At 44.7% G+C, this 13,524-nt stretch overlaps 1 protein-coding gene across 1 annotated transcript in view; it reads right to left on the bottom strand.

Moving 5' to 3' along the window:
- The window catches only part of PAK2 (p21 (RAC1) activated kinase 2), a 105,987-nt gene extending 97,212 nt beyond the window's left edge, over positions 1–8,775 (bottom strand). Inside the window, exon 1 of the mRNA XM_062209612.1 lies at positions 8,548–8,775. The gene's annotated coding sequence lies outside the window, so the exon portion shown is untranslated. The remainder of the gene's footprint in view (positions 1–8,547) is intronic.
- Between the last annotated feature and the right edge of the window lie 4,749 nt (positions 8,776–13,524).

Raw genomic sequence — 13,524 nt, 5'->3', positions numbered from 1 at the left:
AAAGGAATAAAATACAGTCAGGAATTTAAAACAAGTAAAATGTAAGATGCAAAAATATTAAGTAGGACAATCATTGTTATTGGTAAAGGTATAATCCATAATGAAGATCTTTAGTAGTATAAAACTTCATTATGCACCAAATAATACTACATCAAAAAAACAGAATAAAAATCACCAGAGTAAGAGAAAGAGGAGCCAAACCACATATCAGGAGAAATACTTGTAAAATAAATATGTGAAAAAAAGGACTATTACCAAAAATATACAAAGAACTCTTAAAACTCAACAACAGAACAACTTAATTAAAAATTAGGCAAAACTAGATGTTGCTGACATTTGGAGACAGAACCAACTCTGCTTGCCTTTCAAATAAATAAAGTAAAATTTTAAAACAGGGCAAAAGAGGGACGGGTGCTGTGGAACTGCAAATTAAGACACCACGCGCAACACCACATCCCATGCTAGAGTGCAAGTTCAAGTTCTGCCTGCTTCGCTTCCAACCCAGCTTCCTGCTACTGTGTCCTGGGAAGCAGCAGATCATGGCTCAGGTGCTTGGGCCCCTGCAGCCCAGGTAGATCTGAGTGGAGTTCCAAGCTCCTGGCTCGGTCTGGCCCAGCCTTGGGTATTGCAGGCATTTGGGAAATGAACCATTGGATAGAAGAAGACCTCTGCTTCTCTATCTGATTTTCAAATAGAATGAAAACAATATTTTAAAAGAAAAGAACACTGAAAAATTAATGAGGACTACAATTAATTAAAATAAGGAATACTGTCCTTACTAGGATTAATAAGGACTAAGGCTTATAATTAATGAGAGCTATCAGTAAGGAATAACAATTCAGGTAAGATAATATGAATCACTAAATTTAATTAACAGGTATATTTAAAACTGTAGACTGCAAACGGAAAATGTTCTTGTTAAGTTATTACAAAACAATTACAGCATGGATTATGCTTTAAGTCACAAAAAAACAATGAAAAAAAATATAGATGTGAAAAGAACTGTCATAACTGTCTCATGTCAAAAATGAAATCAAAACTAGAACTACCAACTATCTGGAAAGTACTAACTATAACACCATTCACGTAAATTATATAGCACTGCCAAAGCTGTACTCAGAGGCAAATTAAGAGCATGAAATGCTTTTATTAAAAGGAAAAAAAAAAAAAAAAAAAAGCTGGGGCCAGTGGGCTGGTAAAGCCGCCCACCTGCAGTGCTGACATCCCATTATGGGTGTGGGTCTGAGTCCCCACTGCTCCACTTCCTTCCAGCTCTCTGCTTTGACCTGGGAAAGCAGTAGAAGACTTGGACCCCTGTACCCACATGGGAGACCCAAAGGAGGCTCCCAGCTCCCGGCTCCGGATGGGCACAGCTCCAGCCGTTGTGGCCAACTGAGGAGTGAACCAGTGGATGGAAGACCTCTCTCTCCCTCTCTCTCTGCCTCTCCTTCTCTCTCTGTGTAACTCTCTCAAATAAAAAAAGAAAAAGAAAAAAAAATTCAATAAATTAGAAAAGGTATCACAAAAAAAAAAAAAAAAACAACAAGAGAACCAAATAAAGGAGAAAAGTAAAAATCAGCAATTCAGAAAATGGTAAATCATTTAAATAAATAAATCTCAAAGCTGGTTATTAAAGTCCACAAAGCAGGGGCAAGCATTTAGTGGTTGAGACACGGGTTAAGGGGCCGGCGCTGTGGTGTATCTGGTAAAGCTGTGGCTTGCAGTGCCGGCAGGCATCCCACATGGGCACCAGCTCAAGTCCTGGCTGCTCCACTTTTCCCCTGGGAGAGCAGCAAAAGATGGTCCAAGTGCTTGGGCTTCTGCACCCACACCACATGTACAATCTAGATGAAGTTCCTGGCTCCTGGCTTCAGCCTGGTCCAGCCCTGGCCATTGTGGCCATTTGGCGAGTGAACCAGCAGATGGAAGATCTCTCTCTCTCTCTCTCTGTCTCTACTTCTCTCTGTAACTTTGCCTCTCAAATAAATAAATAAATCTAAAAAAAAAAAAAAAAAAAAAAAAGACATAACTACCAGAGTACCTGGGTCAGATTCCCAGTCCCCCTCCCAGTTCAAGCTTCCCCAATTCCAAGTTCCTCCACTGCAGTGATAGCTCAAGTAATTAGGTCCCTGCCACTCATGGACACCTGTTGAGTGCTTGGGTGCCTACTTCTGCATATATTTAGGAAGTCAACCAACCCATGGGAGTACTCTGTCTCTCTTCCTTTCAAGTTAAAAGGAATAATAATAATAAAGTTATAACCAGAGATAAAGATTTATTCAAAGATAATCATAGTGCTATTTATATTTTTAAAATCAGAAATAATTTACAGTGAAACTGTAAAGGCACAATCCTAAAATACAATGTTAGTTGTTAAAAATCAATTTAAAAGATTTCTAAGAAGAACAAAGGAAGCATTCAAGATTTAATGTTAAATTTAAAAAATATGGTAACAAATTATTCAGAATGCCTTGTTCCTGTTTCATAAAAATTACCAATGTGGGGGCTGGTGTTTTGGCGTAGCAGCTAAAGTCATCATCTATGACATGGACAGCCCATGTAGAAGCCAGTTCAAGTCCCAGCTGCTCCACTTCCAATCTAGTTCCCTGCTAATGGCCTGGAAAAGGCAGCAGAAGATGACACAAGTGGTTGGGTCCCTGCCACCCATAATGGGAGACCCAGATGAAACTACTGGCTCTTGGCTTCAGCCTGGCCCAACCCCAGTTGTTAGAGGCATTTGGGGAATAAACTAGCAGAATGGCAGCTCTGTTTCTCCCTCACTAACTCTGATTTTGAAATGAAGAAACAAATCTTTTTTCTTTTTACTGGAATCTTAAAAGTCCACTTCCCAAATGCCTGTACCAAATGCCAAAGCTAGGAGCCAGCAACTCCATCCTGATCTCCCCTGTGAGTGGCAGGGACTCACTGAGCCATCATTGCTATAGAAACAAATCTTTTTAAAAATCATGTATAAGCAACATATAAAGAAGACAAAGCATTGGCAAGAGACATCCCAAAACACCAACAAGAGTTAGAGATAATGGAATAACATTTAAAAAAAAACTTTATCTTTTCAAATATTTAATCAGGAAGATGGAGAAGATTGGGAATTACAAAAGGGATACTTTATCAAGCAACTGGCTAATACTTCTATTACATCTGTGAATGTAACTTTTTATGCTTTAACAATTTGCTCTTTAGAATGCCTGAAATTTTGTCTCAATCTTTTATCCCACCTCTTACGTTCTTGTGTGTATTACAACACAAGACTGTTCACTCATTAGCCTATATTACTAAATAATCTCAAAATTAAAAGTGGGATTTTAAAAAAAGTTTACTTTCATCTACATGAAAGAGCATTAGAGAGACAGATTGTCCATTTGCTGGTTCATTCCCCCAAATGCCCATAACAGCCAGGCTGGGCTAGGCTGAAGTCAGCAGTGGGGAACTCCATCAGGGTCACCCAAGGGGGTGGCAGGGGCCTAAGCACTGGAGTTATCATCTGCTGCCTCCCAGGATGCTTTAGCAAAGGAGAGTAGCTGGGACATGAACTGCCACTCCGATATGAGATACAGGCGTCCAAGTGGAAGCTTAACCCACTGTGCCACAATGCAAGCCCCAGGAGTAGGAATTCTTTGAAGCACAGATTATACATTAACACACACTTTGTTCTTATGAAATAAATGCAAAAAAAACAAAATAAATCCTATCTTTAGAGAACCTATTATTCACATGAAAAAATATTACCAAACATAAAAGCTTATCAGAAAGATGTTAAGGAAGACTTCATTAAGGACAGATGAAATGACTCTGTAGTGTGTGTGTGTGTATCTCACTTTTAACCAATATTACTAAATTCTTCCAACTCCCTCTTTGATTGATTGGTTTCACATTACAAAAATTGAGAAATAACTCTTTTCCAGATGAGTAAAAAAAAAAATATATATATAGATTGACATGTTAAGAGAATATAGTGGGGCCGGCGCTGTGGCGCAGTGGGTTGAAGTGCCAGCATCCCATATGGGCGCTAGTTGGAGAACCAGCTGCTCCACTTGTGATCCAGCTCTCTGCTATGGCCTGGGAAAGCAGCAGCAGAAGGACCAAGTCCTTGGGCCCCTGCACCCGACTGGGAGACCCGGAAGAAGCTCCTGGCTCCTGGCTTCAGATCGGTGCAGCTCTGGCTGTTGCGGCCAATTGGGGAGTGAACGAGCTGATGGCAAATTCTCTCTCTCTCTCTGCCTCTCCTCTCTCTGTGTAACTGTGACTTTCAAATAAATAAATCTTTAAAATAAAAAAGAGAGAGAGAGCATATAGAGTAAGATGATCTAAGTCATAGTAAAAGGAAAGATTCCAGGGGCCGGCGCTGTGGCTCAGCAGCTTAACACCCTGGCCTGAAGCGCCAGCATCCATATGGGTGCCGGTTCGAGACCAAGCTGGCTCCACTTCCGATCCAGCTCTCTGCTATGGCTTGGGAAAGCAGTAGAAGATGGCCCAAGTCTTTGGGCCCCTGCACCCACGTGAGAGACCTGGAAGAGGCTCCTGGCTCCTGGCTTCAGATCAGCGCAGCTCTGACCGTTGCAGCCAGTTGGGGAGTGAACCAGCGGATCGAAGACCTCTCTCTCCTCTCTCTGTAACTCTTTCAATAAATAAATCTTAAAAAAAAAATTTTAAAAAGGAAAGATTCCTTTAGAAAGCTACACCCAAAGGTTGAGATATGGGGGTAGGTATTTGGCCTAGCAGTTAAGACATCTGCATTCCCTATCAGAGGGCCTGGGTCCCACCCCCCGCCCTGGCTCCTGACTCCAGCTTCCTGCTAAGGCAGACTAGGGAGTGGGCAGCAGAGAGGGCTCAAGTAATTGGATTCCTGTCACTCACATGGGAGACCTGGGTTGGGCCCAACCAATACCAGCCAATAAGGGTATTTGGGGCGTGAACTAGCAGAAGGGAGCTCTCATTCTATCTCTCAAATAAATAAATAAGAACTAGACACACACACACACACACACAGAGCTGGGATTTGAAAAGATGAGAATAAATTAGGTGGCTGACAAGAACTAGGAGTCAAAGAGGGGCATCCCCTCCTTTCCAAATACGAGTTACAATAAAACCATTGTAAGATTTCCTCTCTCAATCCACACCACTCTCAAACTTCTGAAATGTTTTAAGCCTAACTATATAGCAAAACTTTTATAGCAAAACTATATTTTAACTGTTATACTTCTCCCACAAAATATTCCAGAAAGATTAACATCAAAACACAGCAGTTACTCAAAGTACAAGAAAACATGCAAGAATGTTTTCTGTAAAGGTGAAACAGGAAAGATCTTTATACAGAAGGCAAAAGATTAATATCTATTATGTGTAAAAAGTTCCTACAACTCAACAAGGAAATAAAGATTGGTACAGGCTTTTTGGAAGGCAATTTAGCATCTACCAAAACTTAAAATGCACATTTAGAAATCCTTTTTAGGGAAATATTTATATACATACTCATGTACACAAAGATATAAAGAAATTCATCAAGGCTATAGTTTTAACTGTCAAAGTTGAAAATACCATAAATGACCAAGAATAATTAAACAAATACCTTATAATACACTCCATTACCACTGTTAAAAAAGATGAGGTATCAGTATATGTATTGCTATGAAAAATAATGACTAGATTTTTTATTTTAAAGATTTATCTATTTATTTGAGAGGCAGAGTTATTTATAGACAGAGAGGGAGAGACAGAGATCTTCCATCTGCCGGTTTACTCTCCAAATGGCCGAGATGGTCAGAGCTGGGCCGATCAGGAGCTAGCAGCCAGGAGCCAGGAGCCAGGAGCCAGGAGCTGTCCCAGGCCATCAGCAGGGAGGGAGCTGGATTGGATGAGGAGTAGCTGGGACTGGAGCCGGAGCCCATATGGGATGCCGACACTGCAGACAGAGGCTTAACCTGCTAAGCCACAGCGCTAATGATTTCAAAATCATTGTGAAAACAATATGACATCCAACAGAAGCTTATTTCTAATTTCACAAATAATACAGTAGATAGTTAACTCTGGAAGGGGTTTTGAGAACAAATTCATCAAAACTCTAAAGACTTAAAGTCCTGAACATTGCCCAGTTTCAAGTTTTAATCAAAAGCACTGGGTTAAGCCGCCATCTGCAGTGCCAGCATCCCATAGCACCTACACAAGTCCCAGCTGCTCCACTTCAGATTTAGCTCCCTGCCAAAGTGCCTGGGAAAGCAGTGGAAGATGGCTCAAGTACCTGGGCCCCTGCACCCATGTAGGAGACCCCAGTGAAGCTCCTGGCTTTGGCCTGACCCAGCCCTGGCAGCTGCGACCAACTGGGGAGTAAACCAGCAGATGGAATGTCTTTCAGAGCACTCTCTCTTTCTCCCCTACCCCTGCCTTGTAACTCTTTCAAATAAATAAATAAATCTTAAAAAAAATTTCAGCAAGAAATGTTATACTTGAATATTACTATAATAACAAATAATGGCAGATTAGAGAGGAATTTAACAGTACCTACTTATTTTATCCCTGGCTACTTAAACAAGTACTCACTGTTTTAAAAACATATAACTGCAAGTTCACCCTTAGCTACGTGAACAATTTCTAAATTCACTCCTCCAAAAAGTGTAATTGAAAAGAAACACAAACTATGGTGAACCAGGTCTACTTGGAAACCTGTCTATCTCAGAGATCAGATCGGAGAACCCGGCTCATTTGTTTAGAAGAGGAACTCCAACTACATACTCACTGTTACTTTACGAATTTGGGTTTGCAGGCTTAGTATTAAATGTCACAAAGTCCTCAAGCATGGCTCTGAATGATGGTAAACCAGGACCCCAAGGCCCTAGGGGAAGTGAAATAATCCAGGAACTCTGCTTATAGAGAGAACTGGCAAAGAGGCTGACATTAACTGACCGAGTTTCATGCTGGAACCTTTCTACACCTTAATCCATCCGGCCGACAAGACATTCCACTAAGTTAAGGCCAACTGATACTACCAAAAGGTGACAGCACTGTGGCCGAGTATTAAGCCATATTTTTCAGAGCCTGCTGAACAGAGAGCTAACAATGGACTCGTTAATGGAAACACAAATGTGCTGAAACGAGGTCAACCTCTTTCCCAAAAATCTGAACATCAGTCTAAGACCTACATACATTACAGGTCAGAAACACGAAGCTCAGTTTCCAAAATGTAAATACAAACGCGGGCGTTCTTAGCGAAATTGATGACTGGGAAGGTCCAAAAGCTGAGGGTGAAAAAGTGAAAGCGCTTCGATCAGTATCCCCTACAGAAGCTGGGAAAGGCGTTCCCTTTCTGCACCGACACACACACACACAGCCCTATAAGGGAGCGCTGGCGTGTTACAAATGCCACAGACCTGGCAGAGCCGACGAGTTTTAACTTGCTTCAGAAATCACTACCCACTGCCTGCAGCCCGATCGAGCCTCCTTTGCCGGTGCTCTCCTGGACAACCCCTACGGCCGCACAACCCCCCGAACAGATTCGTGTCCGTCTCAATATCCTGCCTGCTTCTGAGAGCGGAAGAGTCACACACAGCAGGCGAAAAAACGTGACGTGCGCAACCTTGATCCAAAACACAGCTCGTCCCGGTCTAATTTTAGGCTTGGCCGTTTTGACGGTCTCGACAAAGGTTGGAAGACACAGTAACCGCGGCTCGTCCATCAAGAACTGAAGTTCCGCGGACGGAATTGTGCATTCCCTGAGGGGGAGGACGTGTGCCCCCTCCCCCCACGGCCCGGCCGCTCCAGGTTCAGGGACGGGTGCGAGCTCGCGCCAGCTGACAATGGCAACTACTTGGCGCGCTCCAGCCCCGGGATGACTTTATCTTTCAAGAATTAGTCAAAAGGTTTGCGTTCGCCGAGCAATTCGCGGCAGCGCGTGCGTGCGCGCGTTTCAAAGAAAGCCAAACATGGTGAAGAGCCGCTCTTCGCTTCACCTGAGGAGACGCAAACGCTCACGTCCTGGCCGGAGATCAAACAACTCTCACAAGGTCTGAGAGTCCCGGTCGTCGGCAGGGGCCCGCGACGCCCCGGGAAACGTGGGGTGCGGGAAAGCGGGCGCGGACCGGAGCGGAGAGTGAGGGGGCTCGAGACCACACTCCTGGGCCACCGAGCCGCGACCGAAGGGGCTGAGAGCCACCAAGGCAGGAAAAGCCGAGGGACCTGCCCCGAGACGTCTGGTCCAGCGCGAAAGCGAGCGGAGGCGGCGGCTGCAAGGCGAGAGGGCAGAGCCCGGGGTGCGCCACGCTCGGGGCAGGGAGGCTCCGGGAGCGGCCAGGCTTCCCCAGCCCCGCACGCTTCCCATTTCGGGCTACAGCCGGAGAAGAAAACACCCCTAGGGAGCAGACAATGAGCCACCGCCCCAGGAGCTGCGGCTCCCGGCTCGCAGGTGGCGGCTGCCCCGGCCCAGCTCAAGCAGGCAGGCAGCTCTGCAGTCCCGGGCCGCTCCCGCCGGCCAGGCCGCGGACATGGAAAGAGGAAGGAGAGCGGCGGCTCGCGCCCCGGGCCTGTCCGCACACTTACCCCAGGCGAGGAAAGGTCCCCGCCCCGGCGAGGCGCCTCCGTCCGAGCTCCCGGCGGGCTGCGGAGCCGCCCCGGGCAGGCGCGCGGCGCGCGGAGCGGAGGGGAGGGACGGGCGAGCGGGGCGGGAAGAGGAGCCCCGCGGGAGCGCAGCCGCTACTACCGCTAGGCCAAGCGGCAGCGGAGCCCTGCGGGCGCCGGGGAGGGGAGGGGAGGGAGCCTTCGGCAATGGCGACGGCCCCGGCCGGAGGGGAAGCGGAACAACCGCCGCCGCTGCGCGTGGCCACAACCCTGGGGGAGGGAGACGGCGGGGAGCGGGGAGGGGCGGGGCCAGCAGCCGCCCCGCCCCGCCCCTTCTGCGGATCCTCGGGGCCGAGAGGAGCCGCGCCCTTCATTGGGAGCGCTCGCGCGGGGACTACTGGGAGTTGTAGTTTAATGACGGACACTGCTTTTATAGGGTGGTCTTTGTATCGAGGGGGCCAGCCAGTCCCTCAGTGAGTTCAGCATCGCCTCCGATCCGGTTTTGCCAAGGGAAGATGCTGACGGACGAATGATGACACACAAATGTGCTCCAGGCCATTTGTTTTCATCTATTTCTTCTTCTTTACCTACAAACTGTATTTTGTCACTAAATTTAGTTCCACCTCTGGCAAGTCAAGACCTCTGTATTTTATCCATACAGGAGTTCATCGGTGTGTTCACTGTTCTAAAAATATTTAACTATATATTGAGTGTTGCATACTGTTAGGCATCAGGGATACAGGGTGAACATGATTCACTCTGCCTTTGTGCAGTTTAGAAAAACAGAAACGCAAAAGTAGTGATGTTGCTATGAGATTACTTTGGATAGGCAGCCAGCGGCTGCCTCTTTAAGGAGAGGACATTCAAGCTACAAACAGAAAGCGACATCCTTGAGAAACACCCCAGTGAAAGCATCACAGGGAGGAGGTGATACAAATGGTGCCACTATGGTCAGTGAGGAAGGCCTGTGGAGCTGGAACTTAGTGCAAGAAGAGCAGAGTATAAGAAAACACTGTGATAGACAAGATTCAGGTCATGAAGGATCTTGAATACCAAGCTAGACAAGTCTGCATTAAAGGGTTTTAAGCAAGAAATTGGAGTTATCTGGTCTATACTCGAAAATAACTAGAGTGCTACATAGAGAATGAAGTACAGAAATACAGAACTTGGGAGGCAATAATGACAACAGACACTAGATAGCAGTAGACATGAAGTGAGGTCAGGAGGTGGGCATTTGGCACAGTGCTCAAGATGCAAGTAAGGGTACTCACATCCCATATCAGGGTGCTGGGTTTGAGTTCCAGCTCTGCTTCCAATTCCAGCTTCCTGTTAATGCTAACCCTGGGAGGAAACAGGTGATAGTTCAAGGAACTGGGCCCCTGCCACTCACGTGGGAGGCCCAGACTCAGACTCTGCCCAGCCCAGCCAAACACAATTGAGGATGGGAGATCACAGTCTCCCCTCCAACTCACTTGCTCTCTGATAAAATAAATTTTTAAAAAATAGAAGAAATGGAGAGAGGGAGACAGATTGTGCTTATTTTCATATGTAGAGCATAAAACTCAACTGATACAGAGGTTACAGGAGAAAAGGAATCAAGGAGCAATGTGGCACGTTAGTGATCACCTCAAAAATGCTCCCAACATTGGGGCTGGAGTTGTGGCACATCTAGTTAAAGCCATGGCCTGTAGCACCAGCATCCCATACGGGCACTGGTTCAAGTCCCAGCTGCTTCACTTCCGACCCAATTCCCTGCTAACGTGCCTGGGAAAGCAGTGGGAAAATGGCCCAAGTCCTTGGGCCCCTGCACCCATGTGAGAGACCCGGAAGAAGCTCCTGGCTCCTGGGTTTGGCCTGGCTCATCCCAGCCTCAGCCACTGAGTCATTTGGAGTAAACCAGCAGGTGGAAGATGCCTCTCTGTCTCTCTCTCTCTGTAACTCTTTCAAATCAATAAATAAATCTTAAAAAATGCTCCCATTATTAAACACGTAGGAACACTAGCTAAAATAAGACATCCCTTCAAATGTGTAACCAAGCTTGCATGAAAGAAGAGAGTGCCTCTGGTAGTAATCCAAATTCCACACTTAACCCACCGAAGGAACAAGAAACCAGAGTGGGTAAGCAGCTGAGGTTAAAGGAATTTGTTCATCTTAAAAGTCTCCAGGGTTTTAATGGCTGCACAAGACACAGAAGCCCCAAGACAAGGTGTTGGACCTGTGTAAGAAGCTGGTACTATGATCCTGCATGGGGCTGGAAACTGAAAGGCATACCCTCCAGGAGCAGACTGGAAACACACAGAACATTTGTCTATTTTAGCCTGGACTAGGCAGAAAGACTTGGGAAAGAGAAAAATGCCTCTCTAGAATTAATAACCACAAATACTCCCTCACCAAGGTTTGAAAGTTCAAAGCTATAGTACCTGCACTGTCCAGGTAACCTCAAGTCAAGAAAGTGGTCCCAGGCTACTAGTGCTTGAGGGTCTGGAAGAAACAAATACAAATACTCACTGCACAGGTGTGTCCTCAACTCCAGTCTCAAAGGATTCCACAGATAAGCAGGATTTCCAAAGCAAAACATGAACCCCCAAAATGTGAGTACAATACACCCAAAGAAACAAACCACCATAAATGAGTCAATAGAGACTATAAGGAATAAAGAAAACCATAAGGACTTCAGATGTTGCTATTACTGGTTACAAAAGAGAAGTTCATGTAAATGTTAAAGAAAATAAGACAGGAACTAGAAAATAGGACCAAGAAACAAGATACTATTTTTTTAAATGACCAGGCAGCTTTGAAAAGGAACCAAACAGACTAGAAACAAAGAATTTATACTAGAGCCAATGTTTGCATTTAATAGCAGATTACACACAACTGAAGAGCGTATTCATTGTAAAGTAGAAACTATTGAGAGCAGCTCGGAGACTTGTAGAGTTTTATGGAAGAAATCCAATTTAAGAGACATGCAGACAAGCTGTAAAGATGTACCATAACCCTAATGAGGATTTCAGGAGAAAGAGAAAACAAAAAAGGCAGTATATGATGAAGTAATGGCTAAGAATCTTCCAGAATTGATTAATGACAAGAATCTTCTTTGGGGCCAGTGATGTGGCATAGTGGGTAAAGCTACTGCCTGAAATACCAGCATCCCATATAGGTGCCAGTTTATGTCCCAGCTCCTCCACTTTCAATCCCCTGCTGCTGGCCTAAGAAAAGCAGCAGAAGATGGCCCAAGTGTCTGGGTCCCTGACACCCACGTGGGAGACCTGAATGAATTTCTTGACTTTGGCCTGGCCCAGTCCTGGCTGTTGCAGCCATCTGGGGAATGAGTCAGTGAATGAAAGTTCCCTCTGTCTTCCTCCCCCCTGTAACTCTGTAACTTTCAAGAGCCCCCTGTAACTCTCAAAATAAATAAATCTTTTTTTAAAAAAATACAAGAACCTTCAGATTCAGCAAGCAGACTGAATGCCAAGCAGAATAAGTAAACAATATTTCAGGGGCCAGCGTTAGGGCACTGTGGGTAAAGCTGCTGCCTGTGACATCAGCATCTCATATGGGTGCCAGTTCATGTCTGAGCTGCTCACTTATGATCCAGCTCCCTCATAAGGGCTTGGGAAAAGCAGCGAAAAATGGCCCAAATACTTGGTCCCCTGCTACGCATGTGGGGAGACCAAGATAAAGTTCTTGGCTTCTAGCTTTGGCCTCCCTCTCTCTGTAACTCTTTGAGATAAATACATATTTTTTTTTTAAAAAAAGATACTTCAAATACATCAAAGTAAAACGCAGATATCAGAAAGAAAAGAAATTCCCTGCAAAGAAACAGCTACTAAATGGATAGCTGATTTCTCAAGAGCAACAATGGGTTACCAATTGACAATGTAACAATATTTTCAAAGTACTGAAAGAAAATAACCGAACTTAGAACTATACACCTGGTGAAATTATCAGAGGAACAGAGAGTAAAGATAAGATCAAACAAAAACAGATGCTACCAACAGACACCTACTAAAAGAACTCTCTAAAAGATATGGTTCATTAGGAAAGTGATTCTAGAAGGAAACTCTTTAAGGCGCAAGAAAAACAGCTCAACAGCTAACGCCTCCCATCCTCTAACTGACTAGGACAATCTAGAAGAGGATACTTAGTTCCTGTCATTTCATTCTCTCACAGCCTACCAAACCCTACATTCAACTACCTTCTAGTTGCACATTTTATAAGTTTGGAGGGTAATACAAGTAGGTGTTGTTCATTTCACCTTAATTTCTTTATCTCTGCTATCATTATCAATCATCAAAGTGTAGCTTTACATAAATAGAAAATCTGGCTAGAATCCTTAAACTCATATTGTGAAATCTCTAGAGTGACAATATATCTTTCCAAATTCCAAACACGTATCATTTTCCAAAAGTTCTAGCTAAATAAATTGTTGGACACACACACACACACACACACACTCTGAGGCCCCACCACCACCCACATTTGAGGTAACCTGTTTCTCTGTTTTGGCATCCTAAAGAACCTAACACAATGCTTTAAGAAAAACAAACTGGAAGCAGTGTAAATATTGGAAAATAATGTCATAAAAACAGTATCCTTTTTTTTTTAACCTTAAACAACAACAAAAAGACTATATACAGAACTACAAAACTGACTTAAAAATAAAGTGCTTATTCATTAAATATCCAAAAAAAGATGACAAAGGAGGTCAAAACTAGAAATGCTATTTTATCGAAAGCGATGGAGCAGGTGCTGTGGTGCAGTGGGTTAAAGGCCTGGCCTGCAATGCTGGCATCCCATATGGGTGCCAGTTCGACTCCTGGCTACTCCACTTCCAATCCAGCTCCTTGCTAATACGCCTGGGAAAGCAGTAGAGGATGGCCCAAATCCCTGTGCTCCTGGTACCCACGTGGGAGACCTGGAAGATTCTCCTGGCTCCTGGCTTCACATCAGCTCAGCTCT

The sequence above is a fragment of the Lepus europaeus genome, chromosome 2 (assembly GCF_033115175.1).
Source record: "Lepus europaeus isolate LE1 chromosome 2, mLepTim1.pri, whole genome shotgun sequence".
NCBI classification, from domain to species: domain Eukaryota; kingdom Metazoa; phylum Chordata; class Mammalia; order Lagomorpha; family Leporidae; genus Lepus; species Lepus europaeus.
Note: the sequence above shows the minus strand (reverse complement) of the source record. Positions and strands in the feature narration are given on the sequence as shown.